Here is a 13,809-nt window from a genome sequence, read left to right as displayed (position 1 = left end):
GGACCCTGAGATTGGTCCCTCACACACTGAGCCTCACATTCACACACACTTCAGCTGGGTCTGGATCACTGGACCCTGAGACTGGTCCCTCACACACTGAGCCTCACATTCACACACACTTCAGCTGGGTCTGGATCACTGGACCCTGAGGCTGGTCCCTCACACACTGAGCCTCACATTCACACACACTTCAGCTGGATCTGGATCACTGGACCCTGAGACTGGTTCCTCACACACTGAGCCTCACATTCACACACACTTCAGCTGGGTCTGGATCACTGGACCCTGAGACTGGTCCCTCACACACTGAGCCTCACATTCACACACACTTCAGCTGGATCTGGATCACTGGACCCTGAGACTGGTCCCTCACACACTGAGCCTCACATTCACACACACTTCAGCTGGGTCTGGATCACTGAACCCTGAGACTGGTCCCTCACACACTGATCCTCACATTCACACACACTTCAGCTGGGTAGGTCACTGGACACTGAGACTGGTCCCTCACATACTGAGCCTCACAGTCACACACACTTGAGCTGGGTCTGGATCACTGGATCCTGAGACTGGTCCCTCACATACTGAGCATCACATTCACACACACTTCAGCTGTGTCTGGATCACAGGACCCTGAGACTGGTCACTCACACACTGAGCCTCACATTCACACACACTTCAGCTGTATCTGGATCACTGGACACTGAGACTGGTCCCTCACACACTGAGCCTCACATTCACACACACTTCAGCTGGGTCTGGATCACTGGACCCTGAGACTGGTGCCTCACACACTAAGCCTCACATTCACACACACTTCAGCTGGGTATGGATCACTGGGCCCTGAGACTGGGCCCTCACACACTGAGCCTCACATTCACACACACTTCAGCTGGGTCTTGATCACTGGACCCTGAGGTTGGTCCCTCACACACTGAGCCTCACATTCACACACACACTTCAGCTGGGTCTGGATCACAGGACCCTGAGACTGGTCCCTCACACACTGAGCCTCATATTCACACACACTTCAGCTGGGTCTGGATCACTGGATCCTGAGACTGGTCCCGCACACACTGAGGCTCACATTCACACAAACTTCAGCTGGGTCTGGATCACTGGACCCTGAGACTGGTCCTTCACACACTGAGCCTCACATTCACACACACTTCAGCTGGGTCTGGATCACTGGACCCTGAGACTGGTCCCTCAAACACTGAGCCTCACATTCACACACACTTCAGCTGGGTCTGGATCACTGGACCCTGAGACTGGTCCCTCACACACTGAGCCTCACATTCACACACACTTCAGCTGGGTCTGGATCACTGGACCCTGAGACTGGTCCCTCACACACTGAGCCTCACATTCACACACACTTCAGCTGGGTCTGGAACACTGGACCCTGAGATTGGTCCCTCACACACTGAGCCTCACATTCACACACACTTCAGCTGGGTCTGGATCACTGGACCCTGAGACTGGTTCCTCACACACTGAGCCTCACATTCACACACACTTCAGCTGGGTCTGGATCACTGGACCCTGAGACTGGTCCCTCACACACTGAGCCTCACATTCACACACACTTCAGCTGGATCTGGATCACTGGACCCTGAGACTGGTCCCTCACACACTGAGCCTCACATTCACACACACTTCAGCTGGGTCTGGATCACTGTACCCTGAGACTGGTCCCTCACACACTGAGCCTCACATTCACACACACTTCAGCTGGGTAGGATCACTGGACACTGAGACTGGTACCTCACACACTGAGCCTCACAGTCACACACACTTCAGCTGGGACTGGATCACTGGATCCTGAGACTGGTCCCTCACACACTGAGCCTCACATTCACACACACTTCAGCTGGGTCTGGATCACTGGACACTGAGACTGGTTCCTCACACACTGAGCCTCACATTCACACACACTTCATCTGGATCTGGATCACTGGACCCTGAGGCTGGTCCCTCACACACTGAGCCTCACATTCACACACACTTCAGCTGGGTCTGGATCACTGGACCCTGAGACTGGTTCCTCACACACTGAGCCTCACATTCACACACACTTCAGCTGGGTCTGGATCACTGGACCCTGAGACTGGTTCCTCACACACTGAGCCTCACATTCACACACACTTCAGCTGGGTAGGATCACTGGACACTGAGACTGGTACCTCACACACTGAGCCTCACAGTCACACACACTTCAGCTGGGACTGGATCACTGGATCCTGAGACTGGTCCCTCACACACTGAGCCTCACATTCACACACACTTCAGCCGGGTCTGGGTCACTGGACCCTGGGACTGGTCCCTCACACACTGAGCCTCACATTCACACACACTTCAGCTGGGTCTGGATCACTGGACCCTGAGACTGGTCCCTCACACACTGAGCCTCACATTCACACACACTTCAGCTGGGTCTGGATCACTGGACACTGAGACTGGTTCCTCACACACTGAGCCTCACATTCACACACACTTCATCTGGGTCTGGATCACTGGACCCTGAGGCTGGTTCCTCACACACTGAGCCTCACATTCACACACACTTCAGCTGGGTCTGGATCACTGGACCCTGAGACTGGTTCCTCACACACTGAGCCTCACATTCACACACACTTCAGCTGGGTAGGATCACTGGACACTGAGACTGGTCCCTCACACACTGAGCCTCACATTCACACACACTTCAGCTGGGTCTGGATCACTGGACCCTGAGACTGGTCCCTCACACACTGAGCCTCACATTCACACAAACTTCAGCTGGGTCTGGATCACTGGACACTGAGACTGGTTCCTCACACACTGAGCCTCACATTCACACACACTTCAGCTGGGTCTGGATCACTGGATCCTGAGACTGGTCACTCACACACTGAGCCTCACATTCACACACACTTCAGCTGGGTCTGGATCACTGGACCCTGAGACTGGTTCCTCACACACTGAGCCTCACATTCACACACACTTCAGCTGGGTCTGGATCACTGGACCCTGAGACTGGTCCCTCACACACTGAGCCTCACATTCACACACACTTCAGCTGGATCTGGATCACTGGACCCTGAGACTGGTCCCTCACACACTGAGCCTCACATTCACACACACTTCAGCTGGGTCTGGATCACTGGACACTGAGACTGGTTCCTCACACACTGAGCCTCACATTCACACACACTTCATCTGGGTCTGGATCACTGGACCCTGAGACTGGTCCCTCACACACTGAGCCTCACATTCACACACACTTCAGCTGGGTCTGGATCACTGGACCCTGAGACTGGTTCCTCACACACTGAGCCTCACATTCACACACACTTCAGCTGGGTCTGGATCACTGGACCCTGAGACTGGTCCCTCACACACTGAGCCTCACATTCACACACACTTCAGCTGGGTAGGATCACTGGACACTGAGACTGGTCCCTCACACACTGAGCCTCACAGTCACACACACTTCAGCTGTGTCTGGATCACTGGATCCTGAGACTGGTCCCTCACACACTGAGCCTCACATTCACACACACTTCAGCTGGGTCTGGATCACTGGACCCTGGGACTGGTCCCTCACACACTGAGCCTCACATTCACACACACTTCAGCTGGGTCTGGATCACTGGACCCTGAGACTGGTCCCTCACACACTGAGCCTCACATTCACACACACTTCAGATGGGTCTGGATCACTGGACACTGAGACTGGTTCCTCACACACTGAGCCTCACATTCACACACACTTCAGCTGGGTCTGGATCACTGGATCCTGAGACTGGTCACTCACACACTGAGCCTCACATTCACACACACTTCAGCTGGGTCTGGATCACTGGACCCTGAGACTGGTTCCTCACACACTGAGCCTCACATTCACACACACTTCAGCTGGGTCTGGATCACTGGACCCTGAGACTGGTCCCTCACACACTGAGCCTCACATTCACACAAACTTCAGCTGGATCTGGATCACTGGACCCTGAGACTGGTCCCTCACACACTGAGCCTCACATTCACACACACTTCAGCTGGGTCTGGATCACTGTACCCTGAGACTGGCCCCTCACACACAGAGCCTCACATTCACACACACTTCAGCTGGGTAGGATCACTGGACACTGAGACTGGTCCCTCACACACTGAGCCTCACATTCACACACACTTCAGCTGGGTCTGGATCAGTGGACCCTGAGGCTGGTCCCTCACACACTGAGCCTCACATTCACACACACTTCAGCTGGGTCTGGATCACTGGAACCTGAGACTGGTCCCTCACACACTGAGCCTCACATTCACACACACTTCAGCTGGGTCTGAATCACTAGATCCTGAGACTGGTCCCTCACACACTGAGCCTCACATTCACACACACTTCAGCTGGGTCTGGATCACTGGACCCTGAGACTGGTCCCTCACACACTGAGCCTCACATTCACACACACGTCAGCTGGGTCTGGATCACTGGATCCTGAGACTGGTCCCTCACATACTGAGCATCACATTCACACACACTTCAGCTGGGTCTGGATCACTGGACCCTGAGACTGGTCCCTCACACACTGAGCCTCACATTCACACACACTTCAGCTGGGTCTGGATCACTGGCCACTGAGACTGGTCCCTCACACACTGAGCCTCACAGTCACACACACTTCAGCTGGGTCTGGATCACTGGACCCTGAGGCAGGTCCCTCACACACTGAGCCTCACATTCACACAAACTTCAGCTGGGTCTGGATCACTAGACCCTGAGACTGGTCCCTCACACACTGAGCCTCACATTCACACACACCTCAGCTAGGTCTCGATCAGTGGACCCTGAGACTGGTCCCTCACACAATGAGCCTCACATTCACACACACTTCAGCTGGGTCTGGATCACTGGTCCCTGAGACTGGTCCCTCACACACTGAGCCTCACATTCACACACACTTCAGCTGGGTCTGGATCACTGGATCCTGAGACTGGTCCCTCACATACTGAGCATCACATTCACACACACTTCAGCTGTGTCTGGATCACAGGACCCTGAGACTGGTCACTCACACACTGAGCCTCACATTCACACACACTTCAGCTGTATCTGGATCACTGGACACTGAGACTGGTCCCTCACACACTGAGCCTCACATTCACACACACTTCAGCTGGGTCTGGATCACTGGACCCTGAGACTGGTGCCTCACACACTAAGCCTCACATTCACACACACTTCAGCTGGGTATGGATCACTGGGCCCTGAGACTGGTCCCTCACACACTGAGCCTCACATTCACACACACTTCAGCTGGGTCTTGATCACTGGACCCTGAGGTTGGTCCCTCACACACTGAGCCTCACATTCACACACACACTTCAGCTGGGTCTGGATCACAGGACCCTGAGACTGGTCCCTCACACACTGAGCCTCATATTCACACACACTTCAGCTGGGTCTGGATCACTGGATCCTGAGACTGGTCCCGCACACACTGAGGCTCACATTCACACAAACTTCAGCTGGGTCTCGATCACTGGACCCTGAGACTGGTCCCTCACACACTGAGCCTCACATTCACACACACTTCAGCTGGGTCTGGATCACTGGACCCTGAGACTGGTCCCTCAAACACTGAGCCTCACATTCACACACACTTCAGCTGGGTCTGGATCACTGGACCCTGAGACTGGTCCCTCACACACTGAGCCTCACATTCACACACACTTCAGCTGGGTCTGGATCACTGGACCCTGAGACTGGTCCCTCACACACTGAGCCTCACATTCACACACACTTCAGCTGGGTCTGGAACACTGGACCCTGAGATTGGTCCCTCACACACTGAGCCTCACATTCACACACACTTCAGCTGGGTCTGGATCACTGGACCCTGAGACTGGTCCCTCACACACTGAGGCTCACATTCACACACACTTCAGCTGGGTCTGGAACACTGGACCCAGAGACTGGTCCCTCACACACTGAGCCTCACATTCACACACACTTCAGCTGGGTCTGGATCACTGGACCCTGAGACTGGTCCCTCACACACTGAGGCTCACATTCACACACACTTCAGCTGGGTCTGGAACACTGGACCCAGAGACTGGTCCCTCACACACTGAGACTCACATTCACACACACTTCAGCTGGATCTGGATCACTGGACACTGAGACTGGTTCCTCACACACTGAGCCTCACATTCACACACACTTCAGCTGGGTCTGGATCACTGGACCCTGAGGCTGGTCCCTCAAACACTGAGCCTCACATTCACACACACTTCAGCTGGGTCTGGATCACTGGACCCTGAGACTGGTTCCTCACACACTGAGCCTCACATTCACACACACTTCAGCTGGGTCTGGATCACTGGACCCTGAGACTGGTCCCTCACACACTGAGCCTCACATTCACACACACTTCAGCTGGATCTGGATCACTGGACCCTGAGACTGGTCCCTCACACACTGAGCCTCACATTCACACACACTTCAGCTGGGTCTGGATCACTGTACCCTGAGACTGGTCCCTCACACACTGAGCCTCACATTCACACACACTTCAGCTGGGTAGGATCACTGGACACTGAGACTGGTACCTCACACACTGAGCCTCACAGTCACACACACTTCAGCTGGGACTGGATCACTGGATCCTGAGACTGGTCCCTCACACACTGAGCCTCACATTCACACACACTTCAGCCGGGTCTGGGTCACTGGACCCTGGGACTGGTCCCTCACACACTGAGCCTCACATTCACACACACTTCAGCTGGGTCTGGATCACTGGACCCTGAGACTGGTCCCTCACACACTGAGCCTCACATTCACACACACTTCAGCTGGGTCTGGATCACTGGACACTGAGACTGGTTCCTCACACACTGAGCCTCACATTCACACACACTTCATCTGGGTCTGGATCACTGGACCCTGAGGCTGGTCCCTCACACACTGAGCCTCACATTCACACACACTTCAGCTGGGTCTGGATCACTGGACCCTGAGACTGGTTCCTCACACACTGAGCCTCACATTCACACACACTTCAGCTGGGTCTGGATCACTGGACCCTGAGACTGGTTCCTCACACACTGAGCCTCACATTCACACACACTTCAGCTGGGTAGGATCACTGGACACTGAGACTGGTACCTCACACACTGAGCCTCACAGTCACACACACTTCAGCTGGGACTGGATCACTGGATCCTGAGACTGGTCCCTCACACACTGAGCCTCACATTCACACACACTTCAGCCGGGTCTGGGTCACTGGACCCTGGGACTGGTCCCTCACACACTGAGCCTCACATTCACACACGCTTCAGCTGGGTCTGGATCACTGGACCCTGAGACTGGTCCCTCACACACTGAGCCTCACATTCACACACACTTCAGCTGGGTCTGGATCACTGGACACTGAGACTGGTTCCTCACACACTGAGCCTCACATTCACACACACTTCATCTGGGTCTGGATCACTGGACCCTGAGGCTGGTTCCTCACACACTGAGCCTCACATTCACACAAACTTCAGCTGGGTCTGGATCACTGGACTCTGAGACTGGTTCCTCACACACTGAGCCTCACATTCACACACACTTCAGCTGGGTAGGATCACTGGACACTGAGACTGGTCCCTCACACACTGAGCCTCACAGTCACACAAACTTCAGCTGTGTCTGGATCACTGGATCCTGAGACTGGTCCCTCACACACTGAGCCTCACATTCACACACACTTCAGCTGGGTCTGGATCACTGGACCCTGGGACTGGTCCCTCACACACTGAGCCTCACATTCACACACACTTCAGCTGGTTCTGGATCACTGGACCCTGAGACTGGTCCCTCACACACTGAGCCTCACATTCACACAAACTTCAGCTGGGTCTGGATCACTGGACACTGAGACTGGTTCCTCACACACTGAGCCTCACATTCACACACACTTCAGCTGGGTCTGGATCACTGGATCCTGAGACTGGTCACTCACACACTGAGCCTCACATTCACACACACTTCAGCTGGGTCTGGATCACTGGACCCTGAGACTGGTTCCTCACACACTGAGCCTCACATTCACACACACTTCAGCTGGGTCTGGATCACTGGACCCTGAGACTGGTCCCTCACACACTGAGCCTCACATTCACACACACTTCAGCTGGATCTGGATCACTGGACCCTGAGACTGGTCCCTCACACACTGAGCCTCACATTCACACACACTTCAGCTGGGTCTGGATCACTGGACACTGAGACTGGTTCCTCACACACTGAGCCTCACATTCACACACACTTCATCTGGGTCTGGATCACTGGACCCTGAGACTGGTCCCTCACACACTGAGCCTCACATTCACACACACTTCAGCTGGGTCTGGATCACTGGACCCTGAGACTGGTTCCTCACACACTGAGCCTCACATTCACACACACTTCAGCTGGGTCTGGATCACTGGACCCTGAGACTGGTCCCTCACACACTGAGCCTCACATTCACACACACTTCAGCTGGGTAGGATCACTGGACACTGAGACTGGTCCCTCACACACTGAGCCTCACAGTCACACACACTTCAGCTGTGTCTGGATCACTGGATCCTGAGACTGGTCCCTCACACACTGAGCCTCACATTCACACACACTTCAGCTGGGTCTGGATCACTGGACCCTGGGACTGGTCCCTCACACACTGAGCCTCACATTCACACACACTTCAGCTGGGTCTGGATCACTGGACCCTGAGACTGGTCCCTCACACACTGAGCCTCACATTCACACACACTTCAGATGGGTCTGGATCACTGGACACTGAGACTGGTTCCTCACACACTGAGCCTCACATTCACACACACTTCAGCTGGGTCTGGATCACTGGATCCTGAGACTGGTCACTCACACACTGAGCCTCACATTCACACACACTTCAGCTGGGTCTGGATCACTGGACCCTGAGACTGGTTCCTCACACACTGAGCCTCACATTCACACACACTTCAGCTGGGTCTGGATCACTGGACCCTGAGACTGGTCCCTCACACACTGAGCCTCACATTCACACACACTTCAGCTGGATCTGGATCACTGGACCCTGAGACTGGTCCCTCACACACTGAGCCTCACATTCACACACACTTCAGCTGGGTCTGGATCACTGTACCCTGAGACTGGTCCCTCACACACAGAGCCTCACATTCACACACACTTCAGCTGGGTAGGATCACTGGACACTGAGACTGGTCCCTCACACACTGAGCCTCACATTCACACACACTTCAGCTGGGTCTGGATCAGTGGACCCTGAGGCTGGTCCCTCACACACTGAGCCTCACATTCACACACACGTCAGCTGGGTCTGGATCACTGGATCCTGAGACTGGTCCCTCACATACTGAGCATCACATTCACACACACTTCAGCTGGGTCTGGATCACTGGACCCTGAGACTGGTCCCTCACACACTGAGCCTCACATTCACACACACTTCAGCTGGGTCTGGATCACTGGCCACTGAGACTGGTCCCTCACACACTGAGCCTCACAGTGACACACACTTCAGCTGGGTCTGGATCACTGGACCCTGAGGCAGGTCCCTCACACACTGAGCCTCACATTCACACAAACTTCAGCTGGGTCTGGATCACTAGACCCTGAGACTGGTCCCTCACACACTGAGCCTCACATTCACACACACCTCAGCTAGGTCTCGATCAGTGGACCCTGAGACTGGTCCCTCACACAATGAGCCTCACATTCACACACACTTCAGCTGGGTCTGGATCACTGGTCCCTGAGACTGGTCCCTCACACACTGAGCCTCACATTCACACACACTTCAGCTGGGTCTGGATCACTGGACCCTGAGACTGGTCCCTCACACACTGAGCCTCACATTCACACACACTTCAGCTGGGTCTGGATCACTGGATCCTGAGACTGGTCCCTCACATACTGAGCATCACATTCACACACACTTCTGCTGGGTCTGGATCACTGGACCCTGAGACTGGTCCCTCACACACTGAGCCTCACATTCACACACACTTCAGCTGGGTCTGGATCACTGGACACTGAGACTGGTCCCTCACACACTGAGCCTCACATTCACACAAACGTCAGCTGGGTCTGGACCACTGGACCCTGAGACTGGTCCCTCACACACTGAGCCTCACATTCACACACACTTCAGCTGGGTCTGGATCACTGGGCCCTGAGACTGGTCCCTCACACACTGAGCCACACATTCACACACACTTCAGCTGGGTCTTGATCACTGGACCCTGAGGTTGGTCCCTCACACACTGAGCCTCACATTCACACACACTTCAGCTGGGTCTGGATCACTGGACCCTGAGACTGGTCCCTCACACCCTGAGCCTCACATTCACACACACTTCAGCTGGGTCTAGATCACTGGACCCTGAGACTGGTCCCTCACACACTGAGCCTCACATTCACACACACTTCAGCTGGGTCTGGATCACTGGACCATGAGACTGGTCCCTCACACACTGAGCCTCACATTCACACACACTTCAGCTGGGTCTGGATCACTGGACCCTGAGACTGGTTCCTCACACACTGAGCCTCACATTCACACACACTTCAGCTGGGTCTGGATCACTGGACCCTGAGACTGGTCCCTCACACACTGAGCCTCACATTCACACACACTTCAGCTGGGTAGGATCACTGGACACTGAGACTGGTCCCTCACACACTGAGCCTCACAGTCACACACACTTCAGCTGTGTCTGGATCACTGGATCCTGAGACTGGTCCCTCACACACTGAGCCTCACATTCACACACACTTCAGCTGGGTATGGATCACTGGACCCTAGGACTGGTCCCTCACACACTGAGCCTCACATTCACACACACTTCAGCTGGGTCTGGATCACTGGACCCTGAGACTGGTCCCTCACACACTGAGCCTCACATTCACACACACTTCAGATGGGTCTGGATCACTGGACACTGAGACTGGTTCCTCACACACTGAGCCTCACATTCACACACACTTCAGCTGGGTCTGGATCACTGGATCCTGAGACTGGTCACTCACACACTGAGCCTCACATTCACACACACTTCAGCTGGGTCTGGATCACTGGACACTGAGACTGGTTCCTCACACACTGAGCCTCACATTCACACACACTTCATCTGGGTCTGGATCACTGGACCCTGAGGCTGGTCCCTCACACACTGAGCCTCACATTCACACACACTTCAGCTGGGTCTGGATCACTGGACCCTGAGACTGGTTCCTCACACACTGAGCCTCACATTCACACACACTTCAGCTGGGTCTGGATCACTGGACCCTGAGACTGGTTCCTCACACACTGAGCCTCACATTCACACACACTTCAGCTGGGTAGGATCACTGGACACTGAGACTGGTACCTCACACACTGAGCCTCACAGTCACACACACTTCAGCTGGGACTGGATCACTGGATCCTGAGACTGGTCCCTCACACACTGAGCCTCACATTCACACACACTTCAGCCGGGTCTGGGTCACTGGACCCTGGGACTGGTCCCTCACACACTGAGCCTCACATTCACACACGCTTCAGCTGGGTCTGGATCACTGGACCCTGAGACTGGTCCCTCACACACTGAGCCTCACATTCACACACACTTCAGCTGGGTCTGGATCACTGGACACTGAGACTGGTTCCTCACACACTGAGCCTCACATTCACACACACTTCATCTGGGTCTGGATCACTGGACCCTGAGGCTGGTTCCTCACACACTGAGCCTCACATTCACACAAACTTCAGCTGGGTCTGGATCACTGGACCCTGAGACTGGTTCCTCACACACTGAGCCTCACATTCACACACACTTCAGCTGGGTAGGATCACTGGACACTGAGACTGGTCCCTCACACACTGAGCCTCACAGTCACACAAACTTCAGCTGTGTCTGGATCACTGGATCCTGAGACTGGTCCCTCACACACTGAGCCTCACATTCACACACACTTCAGCTGGGTCTGGATCACTGGACCCTGGGACTGGTCCCTCACACACTGAGCCTCACATTCACACACACTTCAGCTGGGTCTGGATCACTGGACCCTGAGACTGGTCCCTCACACACTGAGCCTCACATTCACACAAACTTCAGCTGGGTCTGGATCACTGGACACTGAGACTGGTTCCTCACACACTGAGCCTCACATTCACACACACTTCAGCTGGGTCTGGATCACTGGATCCTGAGACTGGTCACTCACACACTGAGCCTCACATTCACACACACTTCAGCTGGGTCTGGATCACTGGACCCTGAGACTGGTTCCTCACACACTGAGCCTCACATTCACACACACTTCAGCTGGGTCTGGATCACTGGACACTGAGACTGGTACCTCACACACTGAGCCTCACAGTCACACACACTTCAGCTGGATCTGGATCACTGGACCCTGAGACTGGTCCCTCACACACTGAGCCTCACATTCACACACACTTCAGCTGGGTCTGGATCACTGGACACTGAGACTGGTTCCTCACACACTGAGCCTCACATTCACACACACTTCATCTGGGTCTGGATCACTGGACCCTGAGACTGGTCCCTCACACACTGAGCCTCACATTCACACACACTTCAGCTGGGTCTGGATCACTGGACCCTGAGACTGGTTCCTCACACACTGAGCCTCACATTCACACACACTTCAGCTGGGTCTGGATCACTGGACCCTGAGACTGGTCCCTCACACACTGAGCCTCACATTCACACACACTTCAGCTGGGTAGGATCACTGGACACTGAGACTGGTCCCTCACACACTGAGCCTCACAGTCACACACACTTCAGCTGTGTCTGGATCACTGGATCCTGAGACTGGTCCCTCACACACTGAGCCTCACATTCACACACACTTCAGCTGGGTCTGGATCACTGGACCCTGGGACTGGTCCCTCACACACTGAGCCTCACATTCACACACACTTCAGCTGGGTCTGGATCACTGGACCCTGAGACTGGTCCCTCACACACTGAGCCTCACATTCACACACACTTCAGATGGGTCTGGATCACTGGACACTGAGACTGGTTCCTCACACACTGAGCCTCACATTCACACACACTTCAGCTGGGTCTGGATCACTGGATCCTGAGACTGGTCACTCACACACTGAGCCTCACATTCACACACACTTCAGCTGGGTCTGGATCACTGGACCCTGAGACTGGTTCCTCACACACTGAGCCTCACATTCACACACACTTCAGCTGGGTCTGGATCACTGGACCCTGAGACTGGTCCCTCACACACTGAGCCTCACATTCACACACACTTCAGCTGGATCTGGATCACTGGACCCTGAGACTGGTCCCTCACACACTGAGCCTCACATTCACACACACTTCAGCTGGGTCTGGATCACTGTACCCTGAGACTGGTCCCTCACACACAGAGCCTCACATTCACACACACTTCAGCTGGGTAGGATCACTGGACACTGAGACTGGTCCCTCACACACTGAGCCTCACATTCACACACACTTCAGCTGGGTCTGGATCAGTGGACCCTGAGGCTGGTCCCTCACACACTGAGCCTCACATTCACACACACTTCAGCTGGGTCTGGATCACTGGACCCTGAGACTGGTCCCTCACACACTGAGCCTCACATTCACACACACTTCAGCTGGGTCTGAATCACTAGATCCTGAGACTGGTCCCTCACACACTGAGCCTCACATTCACACACACTTCAGCTGGGTCTGGATCACTGGACCCTGAGACTGGTCCCTCACACACTGAGC

Source organism: Pristiophorus japonicus, unplaced genomic scaffold (assembly GCF_044704955.1).
Source record: "Pristiophorus japonicus isolate sPriJap1 unplaced genomic scaffold, sPriJap1.hap1 HAP1_SCAFFOLD_100, whole genome shotgun sequence".
Lineage (NCBI taxonomy): Eukaryota > Metazoa > Chordata > Chondrichthyes > Pristiophoridae > Pristiophorus > Pristiophorus japonicus.
This window is presented reverse-complemented; position numbering follows the sequence as displayed.